We start from the raw sequence: 19,970 nt of genomic DNA, 5'->3' as shown, positions 1-19,970 counted from the left end.
TACATCTTCTAGAAAGAGATTTACAGAATCTTAGAGTGTTGATAATAGAAAATCCTCAGATTAGTCAATCCATACCCTGATTTTTAGATGTTTTTCTTCCTGCCTGCCTTCTTGCTTTCCTGTCTTCATTCCTTCCTTCTTTCATTTTCCTTCTTTCCTACAGCACCTAAATCAGGCAGTGTGCTCAGAATTGGGAGTTTAATCAGGCAGGAATAGATTAGACACAAAGTTCTTTAGCTTACAAAGTTTATAGTCAGCCTAGCTAGGCCCTCAGACAAGTATCCAGGCAATTACAACACTGTGTGCTGAAAGAGGGCTTGTTTGGGCCGGGCGCAGTGGTTCACACCTGTAATCCCAGCACTTTGGGAGGCCAAGGCAGGTGAATCACCTGAGGTCAGGAGCTCAAAACCTGCCTGGCCAACATGGTGAAACCCTGTCTCTACTAAAATACAAAAATTAGCCAGGCGTGGTGGTGGGTGCCTGTAATCTCAGCTACTCAGGAGGCTGAGGCAGGAGAATCGCTTGAACGCAAAAGGCGGAGGTTACAGTGAGCTGAGATTACACCTCTGCATTCCAGCCTGGGTGACAGAGCCAGACCCTGTCTCAAAAAAAAAAAAAAAAAAAAAAAAAAGAAGACTTGTTTGTTTGTTCATTTGTTTAGCCATTTCAGGACATATGGCAAAGGAATAAGAATTTCTCATTTCCAGTTGGTATAGAATTGTTGTGCTCTACTCCATATCATGTGTTCATACATAGTGTCAATTAAGATTAAGAAATAAGAACTTATACTCAATAGCAGGTATGAAGTTAATATGGGTGACTTTTTAACCCTACAGACTTGAGTCCCTATCCCAGTGTCGGACTCTATCAATCTCAGTGTGCCAGAGTCTGAGTCATCTGGACTGGGGCTTGAGTACCAACTCCAAGATCATGACCTGAATCATGCTTGAGAATCTGCCTGATTACCCTACAGTTTGTCATTATACTCAGAAAACAGTAGATGCTAAATAAACACTTGTTAGACAGTCCTACCTTGTTTTAAACACCGTTTCTCATCTTGACCATATTTACTAAACTTTTTTCCAAATGCCTTTTGGCTTGACTAAAAACATAAGTATATCACCAGAAGTCAAAGATAAAGAGAACTAATGTGTTGTCAGATTTTATACCAGCTCCTGTGCCACTCACACTGTCTCATTTATTCTCACTGCAATCTTCTGAGTTGTGTATACACTGCCCCATTTTTCAGATGAATTAAGGCCTGTAGAAATTTGTTGACTTTCCTAATGTCTCACAGACAAGTCTATGTGATGTTGTCTTTAGCTGTTCAACATGTGCTCTATCATTTTGGGATTGGCTTACACAGCATTGTGGGAATAGGAACCCTGGCTTTTTAGGTTGTCATTTTAATAAGACAGAAATTATTTTTATGTTCAAATTCTGTTCTTTCTGCTAAAATAATTGGTCTCATTACTTCAAATGCAAAACCAGTGTTCAATCTTCTATCATATACCTAACGTTTACTTGTGTTTTTTTCTTTAAATTATATCTCCAAGGCCCTTTCTCTTGCTCTCTGATTAGAAAGACCATTTGTGCTAACTTCTGAATTCCGAGAGCACTGAATTTTGATTATCTTTCATTTTTTCTTTTGACTGGTGTCAAGAACACCCTCTTCACCTGATGACTGCTATGTAGCAGTTTTTCCCGTAAGAACCCCGCCACCCTCTCTATGGGGCCATTATGCCTGGTTTTCTTGAGGTGGCACATCTTAGCCTTTTTGCCCACCTCCGCACCCCCAGCATATTAGTTAGGCCACTTGATTTTAAGTTACAGGAACCAGCCTGAGGTAGGTTAAGCAAAAAAAGTGGGACTTATTATAAGAAAGAAAAAAAAACTCATGAAAAACAAGGTCAGAAATGCAGATGAGGATGAGAAAACTATCTGGACTCTCTCCATCCTCCAACTCTTATCTCTGCCTCTTTCTACGTGGCCACGTTTTTCTTCTCCCTCTGAGACCTGGCTTTCTTTGGTGTCCGATCCACATGGAAAAAGTCATGATTATTTCCAGCTCCCAAATGTATCTATGACAATCCAATCATCTAAAAATAAATAAATACTAATTTTGTTGGTCTAACTTCCACATTTATGAGGAAAGAACTCTGAATGGACATGATGGCAACATTTGGTCTAAGCAGCTGTGGCCAGGAAAAAAGTATTCTTGCTGAAAGTGGCTGCCATAGGTCTATGCTATGAAAACAGCAGGCAGGAGAGATCATTGTAAACTGAGTAAAGTCTGAAATAGGTCCACTACTTTCTTCAATTTAAGTTATCAATTTTCTGAGAAGTCTCCTGACAATGAGAAAGGTGAATCCAGAATCAGAGACATGAAGACCAAAATGACAATTTGCAGCTGCTACCATGGGGACTTGGCAGGCTGAGAACGTTGTAGAATGAGGGCAGGGCCACGTCCTTCTGCCCACAGCTGTGTTCTTATGTCCAACATGGTAGCTGGCACCCAGTGAAAATGAGAGAACTGTTTGTTAAATGATATGTAAACTTTAAGGGAAAAGTAGTGTTCATCATACCTCCTAACTGGTGAGAAACAAGAGTAAGAATGAAGAAAAATGTGAGAAAGAAGTATTTCCCATGTTAACATTTTGGAGATGGCATTGCATTGATACTCTCTGCCAGAGTGACATGTAGCACCTGCCCTGCTCCAAGAGGGGCCTGGATAAGCATTTTTAGTGTCTGGTAGTTTGAAAGTGGTGTCAGTTTGGAGGAGTCTTTTTATGGCTGTTGAGACAAATCTGTACATAATACAGGAAACTGTGTGTGTTAAAGACTGTAGGTTTTCAATGGAAAATCCTGTCTCATATGGGAAGGCTGGAAAATAATAAACAATTCCATGAACTATAAGTAAAGACTATCTTCAATACAGAAACCTTCATGTTCTAAAAATTTACACCCATCGCATTATTTGCTGTAGCAATCTAGATCATTGAGATGGAAATATTTTCAATATATAAACACACACTTGAGTGGATAATTTGTTGTTTTCTTAGAGGTCCTTTAATTGTTTTACTTTTTATTTTTATTAATTACTGTGTCTATTTGTAAGGTATACACTGTACTCACCTGGAAGTTATGTGACTTGTTAAATAGATGTAGATAAGGAGTATGGTGTTAGAAAGGGGAAGTAACAAACACATCCTTTACTTAGAAGGAAGGAAGGTGAGTTCTTTTGTTGTTATTTGTTCTTAGTCAAGTGACATTCCTACAAATGAGAGACTAAAGTCAGTGATCTCTAAAATATGCTTATACTCTATTATATTACAATTTTTTAACCAAAAAGTTGAGAACGTTTTCTCCTAAAATATTTAGGAGAAACAGATTTCTGGGAAGCAAATCTAAGAAGTAATCCTAAGTATGAGAATGACTTGTGAGGAAAAAAATATATATTATTGTGTCATTGTTTATAAACAATTATTTACAAACAAGAGAATTAAGAAAATAACCAAAACATTCAACATCAAACCAAACATGAATATATGAATTCAATGTCTTTTCCAGAGAGAATATGATAAGGTGATATAAAATTATAATTTTGAAAACTATGTAAAAACATGGATCTTACACAGTACCATGCTCACTCCACACTCCCATACACTTACACATGAACTAAGGCTGAAAGAAACATTATCAAAATGTTAATACTAATTGCATCAGGACTAACATACCTGTTTTCTTTCTTTATTCTATTTTCTATATTTCTGGTCTGGTAATGTCATTTAGCATAACTGAAAACAAAATATTAGGTAAATAATGCCAGCAGAAGTTCAACTGGAAGGAAGAATAAAGAGCTAGTGCCCAATGTCAAGCACTTTATTTGCTTTTAAAGATAAAGGATTTAAGTGTGTGTGACAAAGAGAACAAGATAACATGCAATCACAGGTTAGAGCTGTGACATGTGGTCAGACTGAGGAGGAGATGTTAAAGAGCTGTGATCAACAGGAGGACAATTAACCCTAATTTAACTTTCATCTCATGTGCTTCCATAGAAGCACAGCATCTAAAATAGGAAGATGATGGTGCCACTTTGCCTTGAAACAAACGACACTTGAAACATGAATCAACTGGAGTTTATTCAAAGAAGGCATAAAAGATGGTCTGGGAATCAGAAATAATAAACGGGAGGAACTGGGGATATTCATCTGAAAAAGGAGAAAACTCAGGGATTTAAATTGCCCTAGAGGGAGAGGGCAAGATGGCTGACTAGTTGCAGCCAAGTGGAACAGCTGCCACTGAGGCACCAAGATGACTGGCTTACTCCTAACAGATCTTCAGAGGGAAGGCACCGAGAGCAGATGGAGGGAACACAGGAGCTGGGCTCAAGGAGGAGGAAGCTGGGAACCTGAAGGAGGCTACCATGCACCAGGACTCATTCCTGGCCCCAAACAACTCCCAGGGAATGGGTGAGTTGAACCGGCCAAGAGCAACCTGCTCTCACCACCTGCCTCTGGAATCCCAGCAAGAGGAGACCCCTTGACCCCCATGGCCACTCACTGATGCAGAGAGCTGCTTAGAGAACTTGTAGGGGCAGCACATAGCTGATGTGGAGCCCAGAGGGTTTGGTGCAAGAGCATCTGTAGCACAGCACTGCCAGGAAGGTCCATCTCCTTAGGCTCAACCTGGAGACATTAGCCATAGGAGACATTAGCCCTAGGGACACTGATGGACCTGAACTCTGTAGGGCAATCTTGCCCACCAGACGGGGTCAGTCCAACTTGAGCACCCTTTGGTCAACTGGCCTCTTCTGGGGGCCCAGCCTTACCGCACAGGGCAGCTTTGGGTCTCCTAGGGGCTACATCATAGCTCTTACATGGGATGATTGTCCCTGATAGGTAGAAGGATCTAGCAGGGCAGCCCCCATTGTCAAACACCAGCGCGCCTGCTCCCTCCCACACTGCAGCATCCCTGGGGCCCACAGCAACCATACACATCACTTTTCCAGTATGTATGTGTGTGGACAGGTTTTAGCTTTCTCGCCCAACCAGTGTGCATATGCTCTGCCCTGACACAGCTGTTGTGGGAGTGCACTTTGCCCCCACTCCCCACTGGACCACCACTGCAGTCAGAGCTTTCGTAGGCGAGGAGCCAGCAAGCCACAACCAGCCACAGCCACATTAGCACCCTGCCCTTGTGTCAACACTGCCATGGGAGTAAAACAAGGCCCAGAGAACAGTCGGTCCTCCCCATCCTGAGAGACCACCCCAGCCTGTGGCACAAAGAGAGTGCACCCAGACCTGTGCCTAACAGTGCTCTGCCCCTGTGCTGACACCACCACCAGTGTGACCACATACACAGTTGCCAGCAGGGGCCTTCCAACCCTGCAAGCTGGCTCTGTCACTGTGGTGAACCTACACGGAAGCAGGCATGCCAGCACCTGCTAGTACCCTGCAGTGGCTGAGGAGCATGCACCTCACCGCACTGCCACTGCTGCTTCTCATACATGCAAGTGAAGATGGATCTCACTGCAACCACACTATGAAATTCTTTGGCTGAACCACACATCAGAATAGTGACCAGTGATCAGGGAGCACTTTGGCCAAGAAGACAAAGCTGGGGCACAAAACAAGTTTCTCGGACCACACAGTCCAGGAATTAGGAGCTAAGCACTGGCCCCCTAAAATCTTCCAGAAATGAAGCCAGTCATCTGAATCCACCCTTTACCACAATCAAACCCTTAAGGTCACCAAATAGGATAAAAGAAGAAGAAGAAGAAGAAGAAGAAAACTATCCCAAGGTCAGCAACTTAAAAGATCAAACTACTATCTCTAAGAAACTTAAGGCGGGCGCACCCAAGATGGCCGAATAAGAATACCAGCCTCCAACTCCCAGCATGAGCAACACAGAAGACAGGTGATTTCTGCATTTTCAACTGAGGTACTGGGTTCATCTCACTGCAGTGTGTTGGACAGACAGTGCTGGTCAGTGGGTGCAGCCCAACCAGTGAGAGCTGAAGCAGGGCAAGGCATCGCCTCACCTGGGAAGCACAAGGGGGAAGAGAATTCCTTTTCCTAGCCAAGGGAAACCAAGACACATGGAAAATCGGGTAACTCCCACCCTAATACTGTGTTTTTACCAAAGGTCTTAGCAAATGGCACACCAGGAGATTATATCCCATGCCTGCCCAGAGGGTCCCATGCCCACGGAGCCTCCCTCATTGCTAGCACAGCAGTCTGAGATCTAACTGCAAGGAGGTAGCCAGGCTGGGGGAGGGGTGTCCACAATTGCTGAGGCTTAGTAGGTAAACAAAGCCTCCGGAGGGCTCAAACTGGGTGGAGCCCACCACAGCTCAAGCAGGCCTGCCTGCCTCTGTAGACTCCACCTCTGGGGATAGGACATAGCTAAACAAAAAACAGCAGAAACCTCTGCAGATGTAAATGTCCCTGTCTGACAGCTTTAGAGAGAGCAGTGGTTCTCCCAGCATGGAGTTTGAGATCTGAGAACAGAGAGACTGCCTGCTCAAGTGGGTCCCTGACCCATGAGTAGCATAACTGGTAGACATCCCCCACTAGGTACAGACAGACACCTCACACCTCACACCTCACACAGCAGGGTACACCTCTGAGATGAAGCTTCCAGAGGAAGAATCAGACAGCAACACTTGCTGTTCAGCAATATTCTGTCTTCTACAGCCTCCGCTGCTGATACCCAGGCAAACAGGGTCTGGAGTGGACCTCAAGCAAACTCCAACAGACCTACAGCAGAGGGTCCTGACTGTTAGAAGGAAAACTAGCAAACAGAAAGGACACCCACACCAAAATCCCAGAAGTACGTCACCATCATCAAAGACCAAAGGCAGATAAAACCACAAAGATGGGGAAAAAGTAGTGCAGAAAAGCTGGAAATTCAAAAAATCAGAGCACATCTCCTCCTCCAAAGAAGGAGGAATGAAGCCCATCACCAGCAATGGAACAAAGCTGGACGGAGAACAAATTTAACATTAGAGTTAAGAGAAGAAGACTTCAGTGGATCAAACGTCTCAGAGCTAAAGGAGGAACTACGTACCCAGCGCAAAGAAACTAAAAACCTTGAAAAAAGAAAGGAAGTAGGGATAACTAGAATAACCAATGCAGAGAAGTCCATAAACGAACTGATAGAGATGAAAACCATGACACAAGAACTACGTGACAAATGCACAAGGTTCAGTAACTGACTAGATCAACTGGAAGAAAGAGTATCAGTGATTGAAGATCAAACGAATGAAATGAAGTGAGAAGAGAAGTTTAGAGAAAAAAGAGTAAAAAGAAATGAACAAAGCCTCCAAAAAATATGGGATTATGTGAAAAGACCAAATCTACATCTGATTGGTGTGCCTGAAAGTGATGGGGACAATGGAACCAAGTTGGAAAACACTCTGCAGGGTATTATCCAGGAGAACTTCCCCAACCAATTAAGGCAGGCCAACATTCAAATTCAGGAAATACAGAGAACACAACAAAGATACTCCTTGAGAAGAGCAACTCCAAGACACATAATTGTCAGATTCACCAAAGTTGAAATGAAGGAAAAAATGTTAAGGGCAGCCAGAGAGAAAGGTCGGGTTACCCACAAAGGGAAGCCCATCAGACTAACAGAAGATCTCTTGTCAGAAACTCTACAAGCCAGATGAGAGGGGGGCCAATATTCAACATTCTTAAAGAAAAGAATTTTCAAACAAGAATTTCATATCTCGCCAAACTAAGTTTCATAAGTGAAGGAGAAATAAAATCCTTTACAGATAAGCAAATGCTTAGAGATTTTGTCACCACCAGGCCTACTCTATAAGAGATCCTAAAGAAAGCACTAAACATGGAAAGGAACAACCAGTACCAGCCATTGCAAAAACATGCCAAAATGTAAAGACCATTGATGCAAGGAAGAAACTGCATCAACTAACGAGCAAAATAACCAGCTAATATCATAATGATAGGATCAAGTTCACATATAACAGTATTAACCTTAAATGTAAATGGAATAAATGGTTCAATTAAAAGAGACAGACTGGCAAATTGGATGAAGAGTCAAGACCCATCAGTTTGCTGTATTCAGGAGACCCAATTCACATGCAGAGACACACATAGGCTCAAAATAAAGGGATGGAGGAAGATCTACCAAGCAAATGGAAAACAAAAAAAGGCAGGGGTTGCAGTCCTAGTCTCTGATAAAATAGACTTTACACCAACAAAGATCAAAAGAGACAAGGAAGGCCATTACATAATGGTAAAGGGATCAATTCAACAAGAAGAGCTAACTATCCTAAATATATATGCACTCAATACAAGAGCACCCAGATTCATAAAGCAAGTCCTTAGAGACTTACAAAGAGACTTACACTCCCATACAATAATAATGGGAGACTTTAACACCCCACTGTCAACATTAGACAGATTAACAAGACAGAAAATTAACAAGGATATCCAGGAACTGAACTCTGCACCAAGGGGACCTAATAGTCATCTACAGAGCTCTCCACCCCAAATCAACAGAATATACATTCTTCTCAGCACCACATCGCACATATTCCAAAATTGACCACATAGTTGGAAGTAATGCACTCCTCAGCAAATGGAAAAGAACAGAAATTATAACAAACTGTCTCTCAGACCACAGTGCAATCAAACTAGAACTCAGGATTAAGAAACTCACTCAAAACCCCTCAACTACATGGAAACTGAACAACCTTTTCTTGAATGACTACTGGGTACATAACGAAATGAAGGCAGAAATAAAGATGTTCTTTGAAACCAGTGAGAACAAAGACACAACATACCAGAATCTCTGGGACACATTTAAAGCAGTGTGTAGAGGGAAATTTATAGCACTAAATGCCCACAAGAGAAAGCACAAAAGATCTAAAATTGACACCCTAACATCACAATTAAAAGGACTAGAGAAACAAGAGCAAACATATTCAAAAGCTAGCAGAAGTCAAAAAATAACTAAGATCAGAACAGAACTGAAGGAGATAGAGACACACAAGAAAACCCTTCAAAACATCAATGAATCAAGGAGCTGGTTTTTTGAAAAGATCAACAAAATTGATAGACCACCAGCAAGACTAATAAAGAGAGAAGAATGAAATAGATGCAATAAAAAATGATAAAGGGAATATCACCACCGACCCCACAGAAATACAAACTACCATCAGAGAATACTATAAACACCTCTATGCAAATAAACTAGAAAAACTAGAAGAAATGGATAATTTCCTGGACACTTACACTCTCCCAAGACTAAACCAGGAAGAAGTTGAATCCTTGAATAGACCAATAGCAGGCTCTGAAATTGAGGCAATAATTAATAGCCTACCAACCAAAAAAAGTCCAGGACCAGACAGATTCACAGCTGAATTCTACCAGAGGCACAAAGAGGAGTTGGTACCATTCCTTCTGAAACTATTCCAATCAATAGAAAAAGAGGGAATCCTCCCTAACTCATTTTATGAGGCCAACATCATCCTGACACCAAAGGCTGGCAGAGACACAACAAAAAAAGAGAATTTTAGAACAATATCCCTGATAAACTTCGATGCAAAAATCCTCAATAAAATACTGGCAAACCGAATCCAGCAGCACATAAAAAAACTTATCCACCACGATCAAGTGGGCTGCATCCCTGGGATGCAAGGCTGGTTCAACATTCGCAAATCAATAAACGTAATCCAGCATATAAACAAAACCAAGGACAAAAACCACATGATTATCTCAATAGATGTAGAAAAGACCTCTGAAAAAATTCAACAGCCCTTCATGCTAAAAACTCTCAATAAATTCGGTATTGATGGAACATATCTCAAAATACGAAGAGCTATTTATGACAAACCCACTGCCAATATCATACTGAATGGGCAAAAACTGGAAGCATTCCCTTTGAAAACCGGCACAAGACACGGATGCTTTCTCTCATCACTCTTATTCAACATAGTGTTGGAAGTTCTGGCTAGGGCAATCAAGGAAGAGAAAGAAATAAAGTGTACTCAGTTAGGAAAAGAAGAAGTCAAATTGTCCTGTTTGCAGATGACATGATTGTATATTCAGAAAACCCCATCATCTCAGCCCCAAATCTCCTTAAGCTGATAAGCAACTTCAGCAAAGTCTCAGGATACAAAATTAATGTGCAAAAATCACAAGCATTCTTATACACCAATGACAGACAAACAGAGAGCCAAATCATGGATGCGCTCGCATTCACAATTGCTTCAAAGACAATAAAATACCTAGGAATCCAACTTACAAGGGATATAAAGGACCTCTTCAAGGAGAACTACAAACCACTGCTCAGTGAAATAAAAGAGGACACAAACAAACGGAAGAACATACCATGTTCATGGATAGGAAGAATCAATATCGTGAAAATGGCCATACTGCCCAAGGTAATTTATAGATTCAATGCCATCCCCATCAAGCTACCAATGGCTTTCTTCACAGAATTGGAAAAAACTGCTTTAAAGTTCATATGGAACCAAGAAAGACCCCGCATTGCCAAGACAATCCTAAGCCAAAATAACAAAGCTGGAGGCATCATGCTACCTGACTTCAAACTATACTACAAGGCTACAGTAGCGAAAACAGCATGGTACTGATACCAAAACAGAGATATAGACCAATGGAATAGAACAGAGTCCTCAGAAATAATACCACACATCTACAGCCATCTGATCTTTGACAAGCCTGACAAAAACAAGAAATGGGGAAAGGATTCCCTATTTAATAAATGGTGCTGGGAAAATTGGCTAGCCATAAGTAGAAAGCTGAAACCGGATCCTTTCCTTACTCCTAATATGAAAATTAATTCAAGATGGATTAGAGACTTAAATGTTAGACCTAACACCATAAAAAACCCTAGAAGAAAACCTAGGTAATACCATTCAGGACATAGGTATGGGCAAGGACTTCATGTCTAAAACACCAAAAGCAACAGCAACAAAAGCCAAAATTGGTGAATGGGATCTAATTAAACTAAAGAGCTTCTGCACAGCAAAAGAAACTACCATCAGAGTAAACAGGCAACCTACAGAATGGGAGAAAATTTTTGCAATCTACTCATCTGACAAAGGGCTAATATCCAGAACCTACAAAGAACTCAAACAAATTTACAAGAAAAAACAAACAACCCCATCAAAAAGTGGACCTACAAAGAACTCAAACAAATTTACAAGAAAAAACAAACAACCCCATCAAAAAGTGGACCTACAAAGAACTCAAACAAATTTACAAGAAAAAACAAACAACCCCATCAAAAAGTGGACAAAGCATATGAACAGACACTTCTCAAAAGAAGACATTCATACAGCCAACAGACACATGAAAAAATGCTCATCATCACTCGTCATCAGAGAAATGCAAATCAAAACCACAATGAGATACCATCTCACACCAATGAGAATGGCAATCATTAAAAAGTCAGGAAACAACAGGTGCTGGAGAGGATGTGGAGAAATAGGAACACTTTTACACTGTTGGTGGGACTGTAAACTAGTTCATCCATGGTGGAAAACAGTGTGGTGATTCCTCAAGGATCTAGAACTAAAAATACCATTTGACCCAGCCATCCCATTACTGGGTATATACCCAAAGGATTATAAATCATGCTGCTATAAAGACACATGCACACGTATGTTTATTGCGGCACTATTCACAATAACAAAGACTTGGAATCAACCCAAATGTCCATCAGTGACAGACTGGATTAAGAAAATGTGGCACATATACACCATGGAATACTATGCAGCCATAATAAAGGATGAGTTCATGTCCTTTGTAGGGACATGGATGCCGCTGGAAACCATCATTCTCAGCAAACTATCACAAGAACAGAAAACCAAACACCGCGTGTTCTCACTTATAGGTGGGAATCGAACAATGAGATCACTTGGACACAGGAAAGGGAACATCACACACTGGGTCCTATTGTGAGGAGGAGGGATGGTGAGGGATATCTTTAGGAGATATACCTAATGTAAATGATGAGTTAATGGGTGCAATACACCAACATGGCACATGTATACACATGTAACAAACCTGCACGTTGTGCACATGTACCCTAGAACTTCAAGTATAATAAAAATAAATAAATAAATAAATAAAAGATTTTAGAGTCTTTTACATCTTATTCTTTTCTTTCTAGCAGATAGATTTAATTTTAACAGAAGGGAGATCTTTCTGTATTCAGTCTTCCAGTAATTAAATGACTTTCTCAACAGTTAAAAAACTTCTCTCCAGTGAAAAACTGAATAACCATCTGTAATGAATATTGTATAGTGGTGCTGTCTTTAGGTGAGAAGATTATCTAGACCAATAGTTGGAAAACCTTTTCTGTAAAGGATAAGATAGTAAATATTTTAGGCTTTGCAAGTCACATAGGCTCTGTTCCAATTACTCATCTCTGCTATTGTAGCCTAAAAGCAATCAGATACAATATATAAACAAATGGACATGGCTGTGTTCTAATAAAACTTTATTTATTAAAACAAGAAGTGGACCAGATTTAGCCCATGGGCTATAGTTTGCCAACCTCTTAAAACAACCAAAGAGCTTAACTAATTGATTTAGGCTATTTGGATAGCCTATTGGGATTTTTGAGAGCTTCCAAGGCCTTATCATTTAAGAAAAAGCCAAAAGCCTCATTCAGAACTATGCAAGAAGAGTTCTGATAGATTCTTTTTCAAAACATTTTTTGTTTTTCTTTTTTTTAAAAAATATTTTTAACTATTATGAATGAATACATAATAATTGTTCATATTTACAGGGCACATGATATTTTGACATAAACATACAATTTGTAATGATAAAATCAGGGTAATTGGGATATCCACCTCCTCAAGCATTTATCATTTCTTTGTTAGGAGCATCCCAATTCCACTTCTTACATTATTTTGAAATACACAATAAATTGTTAACTATAGCTGCCCTATAGTGCTACTGAACAATAGATCTTATTCCTTCAATCTAACTGAATTTTCGTATCAATTAACCATCTCCTTTTTATCCCACCTACCACTACCCTTCTCAGCCAATGGTGACCATCATTCTACTCTCTATCTCCATGAGTTCAACTTTTTTTAGCACCCACATATTAGTAATAACGTGCTATGTTTGTCTTTCTGTGCCTGGCTTATGTCACTTAGCATAATTTCTTCTAGTTCCATTCATGTTATTGTAAATGACAGGATTTCATTTTTGTGGCTGAATAGTATTATATTGTGTGTACTACATTTTTTTAATCTGTTCATCTGCTGGACCATTAGATTGCTTCCAAATCTTGGCTGTTATGAATAGTGCCACAATAAACACGGGAGTGCGGTTATATCTTTGATATACTGATTTCCTTTCTTTTGGTATATACCTAGCAGTGGGATTCCTGGGTTATATGATAGCTTTATTTTTAGTTTTTTGAGGAACTTCCATACTGTTCTCCATAGTGACTATACTAATTTACATTCCTACCTACAGTAGGAATGAAAACCTACTGTTTTTCCAAATCCTCCCCAGCGTTTATTACTGCCTGTCATTTGGATAAAGGCCATTTTAACTGGGGTGAAATGATACCTCATTGTAGCTTTGATTTGCATTTCTCTGATGATCAATAATGTTTAGAACCTTTTCATATACCTGTTGGCCATTTGAATGTCTTCTTTTAAGAAATGTCTCTTCAGATCTTTTGCCCATTTTTAATCAGATTATTAGATGTTTTCCTATTGAGTTGTTTGTAAGCTTTTTATATATTCTGATTATAATCCTTTGTCAGATGGTTATTTCGCAAGTATTTTCTCCCATTCTATGGGTTGTCTCTTCACTTTGTTAATTGTTTCCTTTGCTATGCAGAAGCTTTTTAGCTTGAGATGATGCCATTAGTCAATGTTTGCTTTGGTTGACTATGCTTTTTGGGTACTACTGAAAAAATTTTTGCCTAGTCCAATGTCCTGGAGAGTTTCCCCAATGTTTTCTTTCTCTAGTTTCATAGTTTAAGGTCTTAGATTTAAGTCTGTCATCCATTTTGTTTTGATTTTTGTATGTGGTCAGAGATAGGGGTCTAGTTACTTTCTTCTGCATATGGATATCTAGTTTTCCCAGCACCTCTTCTTTAAGAGACTGTCCTTTTCACAGTATATGTTCTTGGCACCTTTATTAAAAGTGAGTTCATTGTGCAGGTATGGATTTGTTTCTGTGTTCTCTATTCTGTCCCATTGGTCTGAATGTCTGTTTTATGCCAGTACTGTGCTGTTTGGGTTATTGTAGATTTGTAGTATAATTTGAAGTCAGGTAATGTGATTACTCCAGTTTTGTTCTTTTTGCTTTGGATAGCTTTGGCTATTCTGAGTCTTTTGTGATTTCATGGAAATTTGTGGATTGTTTTTTATACTCCAGTGAAGAATGTCATTGGTGTTTTGATAGAAATTGCACTGACTCTGTAGATTGCTTTAGGTAGAATGGATACTTTTAATATTATTTATTATTCCAATTTATGAACATGGAATATCTTTCCTTTTTTGTGTCCTCTTCATTTCTTACATCAATGTTTTATAGTTTTCATTGTAGAGATACCTCAATAATTTGGTTAAGTTTATTCCTAGGTATTTAATTTACAAATCAAGTTTCTTTCTTGCTTTCTTTTTCAGATTGTTCATTGTTGGTATGTAGAAATGATACTAAGTTTTGTATGTTGATTTTGTGTCTGGCAATTTTACTGAATTTATTTATCAGTTCTAATAGTTTTTTGTGGAGTCTTTCGATTTTTTCAAGTATCAGATCATATCAGCTACAAAGATAATTTGACTTCTTCCTTGCCAATTTCAATGCCCTTTATTTATTTATTTTGTCTGATTTCTCTAGCTAGGATTTCCAGTACTGTAGTACTAAAAATACAGTTTTTGTCTTTAGTAACAGTGAGCATCATTGTCATGTTCCAGATCTTAAAGGAAAGGCCTTCAGTTTTATCCCATTTAGTGTGATACTAGCTGTGGATCTGCCATATATGGCTCTTATTGTGTTTAGATATGTTCTTTCTATACTCATTTTTTTTTAGGATATTTATCATGAAGGGATGTTGAATTTTATCAAATCCCTTTTCAGCATCAATTGAAGTGTTCATATGGTTTATGTTCTTCATTCTGTTGATATGACATATCACACTGATTGATCCATGACATTGATTTGCTTATGTTGAACCCTACTTGCATCCCTACATCCCTGGGATAAATCCCACTTGATCATAATGAATGATTTTTATTAGGTCAGTGCAAAAGTAATTGCAGTTTTGCCATTAAAATGGCAATGACTTTTACACTGACCTAATAAATATGTTGTTGAATTCCATTTGCTAATATTTTGTTGAGGATTTTTGTATCACTGTTCATCAGTGATATTGGCCTGCAGTTTTGTTTGTTTTTTGATGTGTCTTTGTCTGGTTTTGTTACCAGGGTAATGAAATCAGAGAATGAGTCTGGAAGTATTCCTTCCTCCTTTCTGTGGTATTAACTGTAATGTCTGTTTTCATCTCTGATCTTATTTATTGGTTTTCCCTCTGGTTTTCTTAGTCTGGCTAAAGGTTTGTTCATTTACATATGTTTTCAAAAAAGCAACTTTTTATTTTGTTGATCTTTTATATTTTTTATTTCAATTTCATTTATTTCTGTACAGATATTTATTATTTCTTTTCTTCTACTAATTTTTGGTTTGGTTTGCTCTTGATTCTCTACTGCCTTAAGATGTGTTATTAGCTTGTTTATTTGAAGTTTTTCTACTTCTTTGATGTAGGTGCATATAGCTATAAACTTTCCTTTCAATACTGCTTTCATTGTATCCCATAGTTTTTGGTATGTTGTGTTTTCATTATCATTTGTTTCAAGAAATTTTTAAATTTCCTTCTTAATATTTTCAATAACTGACTATCATTCAGGAGCATATTGTTTAATTTCCATGTGTTTGTATAGTTTCCAGAATTCCTCTTGTTACTGATTTCTAGTTATATTCCATTGTGGTCAGAGAACATACTTGATATGCTTTCAATTATGTTGAATTTTTAACACTAGTTTTGTAGCCTAACTTATGATGTATCCTTGAGAATGATCCATGTACTGATGAGAAGAAGGTATGTTCTGCAGTCATCAGATGAAATGTTCTGTAAATACATCTACTAGGTCCGTTTAGTCTATAGTGCAGATTAAGTCTGATGTTTGTTTGTTGATTTTGTCTGGATGATCTGTCCAACTCTAAAAGTGGGGCATTGATGTCTCTAGCTGTTATTGTATTGAGATCTCTCTCTCTCTCTTTGGCTCTAATAATATTTGCCTTATATATCTTGGTTCACCAGTGTTGGGTACATATATATTTATAGTTGTTACATCTTCTTGCTGATTTGACACTTTTGACCTTCTCTGTCTCTTTTTATAGTTTTTGTCTTGAAATCTATTTTGTCTACTATAAGTAGAGCTTCTGGATGGGAGTGGTGGCTCACACCTGTAATCACACCACTTTGGGAGGCCAAGCCGGGCAGATCACAAGGTCAGGAATTTGAGACCAGCCTGGCCAACATGGTGAAACCTCTTCTCTGCTAAAAATACAAAATTACATGAGCATGGAGGCATGCGCCTGTAATCCCAGCTACTCAGGAGGCTGAGGAAGGAGAATAGTTGGAACCTGGGAGGCAGAGGTTGCAGTGAACCAAGATTGCACTGCGGCACTACAGCCAGGGCAGCAGAGCAAGACTCCATTTCAAAAAGAAAAAAAAGAAGTATAGCTTCTGCAGTTCTTTCTTTTTTTCTATTTGCATGGAATATTTTTTTTTCTTTTTCCATCCCTTTGTTTGCAGTCTCTGTCTTTATAGGTGAAGTATGTTTCCAGTAGGCAACGGATCTTTGGGTTTGTTTTCTTATCCATTCACCACTCTGTGACTTTTGTTGTTTTTGGACTCTGTGCCTTTTGATTGGAGAGTTTAGTCCATTTATATTCAGTGTTACTATTGATAAGTTAGGACTTTCTCCTGCCATTTTATTATTTATTTTTGGTTGTTTTGTGGTCTTCTCTTTCTTCTTTCTTTTATTCCTGTCTTCCGTTTAGTGAAGGTGATTTTCTCTGGTGAAATGATTTAGTTTCCTGTTTTTTATATTTTGCATATTTATTGTATGCTTTTAGATTTGAGGTTACCATGAGACTTGTAAATACTATCTTAAAACCAATTATTTTAAACTGTGACAACTTAACACTGATCACATAAACAAACTAATAAACAAAGAAAGCAAAGAGAAAACTAAAAAACTTTGTCTTCTTGATTTTTAGCTTTTTGTTGTTTCTATTTATATTTTATTGTACTGTGCATATGTTGAAAAGTCATAGTTATTATTTTTGATTGGTTTATCTTTTAGCCTTTCTCCTCAAGATATGAGTAGTTTACATGCCACAATTATAGTGTTATAATATTGTATTAGGCCGTTTTCATGCTGCTGATAAAGACTTACCCAAGACTGGGAAGAAAAAGAGGTTTAACTGGACTTACAGTTTCACATGGCTGGGGAGGCCTCAGAATCATGGCAGGAAGTGAAAGGCACTTTTTTTTTTTTTTTTTTTTTTTTTTGAGATGGAGCTTTGCTCTTGTTGTCCAGGCTGGAGTGCAGTGGCACAATCTCGGCTCACCACAACCTCCACCACCCGGGTTCAAGTGATTCTCCTGCCTCAGCCTCCCTAGTAGCTGAGATTACAGGCATGTGCCACCACACCCAGCTAATTTTGTATTTTTTTTTTTTAGTAGAGACAGGGAAAGGCACTTCTTACATGGCAGCAGCAAGAGAAAAGGAGTGAGATGCAAAAGCAGAAACCTTTGATAAACCCATCAGATCTCATGAGACTTATTCACCATCACGAGAGTGGTATCGGGGAAACCGCTCCCATGATTCAAATGATTTCCCACTGGGTCCCTCCCGCAACATGTGGGAATTATGGGAGTACAATTCAAGATGATATTTGGGTGGGGACACAGAGCCAAACTATATCAAATATTCTCTGTTTTTCTGTGTACTTACTATTACCAGTGATTTTTGCACCTTCAGATGATTTCTTGTTATTCATCAACATTCTTTTCTTCCAAATTGAAGAACTCCCTTTAGTATTTCTTGTAGGACAGGTCTGGTATTAATGAAATTCCTCAGCCTTTGTTTGTCTGGGAAAGTCTTTGTATCTGCTTCATGTTTAAATGATATCTTTTCTGCATATACTTTTCTAGAATAAAAGGTTTTATTTTCCTTCAGCACTTTAAATATGCCATGTCAGTCTCTCCTGGTCTGTAAGGTGTCCACTGAAAAGTCTGCTGCCAACATATTGGAGCTCCATTGTATGTTACTTGTTTATTTTTTCTTGTGTCTTTTAGAATTCTTTCTTGATCATTGACCTTTGGAAATTTGATAAATACCTTGAGATAGTCTTCTTTGTGTTAAATCCACTTGGTATTCTATAACCTTCTTGTACTTGTACACTGATATCTTTCTCTAGGTGTGGGAAGTCCTCTGTTATTATTCCTTTCAGTAAACTGTCTATCCCTGTCTGTTTTTCTACTTCCTGTTTAAGACCAATAACTCTTAGATTTGCCTTTTTAGGCTGTTTTCGAATAGAGGCCTAGTTTTACTCTTCTGTGTATGGATATTCAGTTTTCCTAGCACCGTTTATTGAAGAGACTGTCCTTTCTTCAATGCACATTCTTGACACCTTTGTCAAAAAGATTTGACTTTAAATGAGTAGATTTATTTCTGGGTTCTGTCTTCTGTTTCATTGGTATATATGTATTCGTTTTTATGCTAATACCATGCTGGTTTGATTACATACCTTGTAATATATTTTGAAGTCAGGTAGTGTGATGTCTCTAGCATTCTTTTTGCTCAGCATTTCTTTGGCCATTCTGGCCCTTTTTTGGTTTTATATAAATCTTAGGATTTTTTTTCCTATTTCTGTGAAGAATGTAATTAGTATTTTTATAGGGATTGCACTGAATCTGTAGATTGCTTTGAGTAGTATGAGCATTTTTACAATATTGATTCTCTAAATCCATGAACATGGAATATCTTTTCATGTTTTGTATCCTCTTCAATTTCTTTTATCAATGTTTTATAGTATTTTTATTGAAATATTTCACTTTTTAAATGTTTATTTCTAGGTATTTTATTTTATTTCTAGCTATCATAAATGGAATTACTTTCATGTTTTCTTTTCCAGTTGTTTATGGCAGACTCCTAACATGAGTTAAGAGTCAAGTTCAAGAAAGTCAGCTCAAACAGGTCTTATCTAGCAAACTAATTTTTGATAATTAAACACCAGAAACTCAAGCTAGAAGACTGAAGAATAAACAATCTTGAAAATGGAATGGGTTTAGAGAATTAAGACAACCAATTTACATCACAAGTAGACAGACTCTGGGCCAAAAAATGCAGAGCAAATATTTGTAATGAATTTAGCTAAGTCCCTGGCATAAAAATGCTTGATCATGACTAAATTATTCACTTGTTCTGTCATATGCTGATTCACTCAGTCCGTATAGTTATGCATCAGACATTTATTGAGCACTTGCTGTAAGTCAGAAACTCTAAATAAGATATATAAAAATATCAAACAATAACCTGACACCATTTAGTAAACTGTCACAACCTAAACTTCTAAATGCTAGGTAAAATTAGAAATTAGATGCTGCAAGAATCTGGTGGGTGTGCACTTGAGTGAGCCTTTGGTTGCCAAAGGAGCTTTCTAGAGGAGATAATAATTGCCTGAATCCTGAGCACAAAGTCTCAGAATCCTGAGAACAAAGGCAGGCAGGCAAGAGATTTTTGTGAGAACAGGGGAGGCATGTTTTTCTAGGCAGAGGGATCCTCATACTCAAAGGCCTATGGGCAATGACAAATATGTGAATTTCTAGTGATGCAAATGAATTAGTATGTCTGGGTGGAG

At 38.4% G+C, this 19,970-nt stretch overlaps 1 protein-coding gene across 4 annotated transcripts in view; it reads left to right on the top strand.

The window, feature by feature from the left end:
• TENM4 (teneurin transmembrane protein 4) overlaps window positions 1-19,970 on the top strand; it is a 3,083,677-nt gene that overhangs the window by 1,996,568 nt on the left and 1,067,139 nt on the right. The window lies entirely within an intron of this gene.

This window comes from Chlorocebus sabaeus, chromosome 1, assembly GCF_047675955.1.
Source record: "Chlorocebus sabaeus isolate Y175 chromosome 1, mChlSab1.0.hap1, whole genome shotgun sequence".
Taxonomy (NCBI): Eukaryota; Metazoa; Chordata; class Mammalia; order Primates; family Cercopithecidae; genus Chlorocebus; species Chlorocebus sabaeus.
Note: the sequence above shows the minus strand (reverse complement) of the source record. Positions and strands in the feature narration are given on the sequence as shown.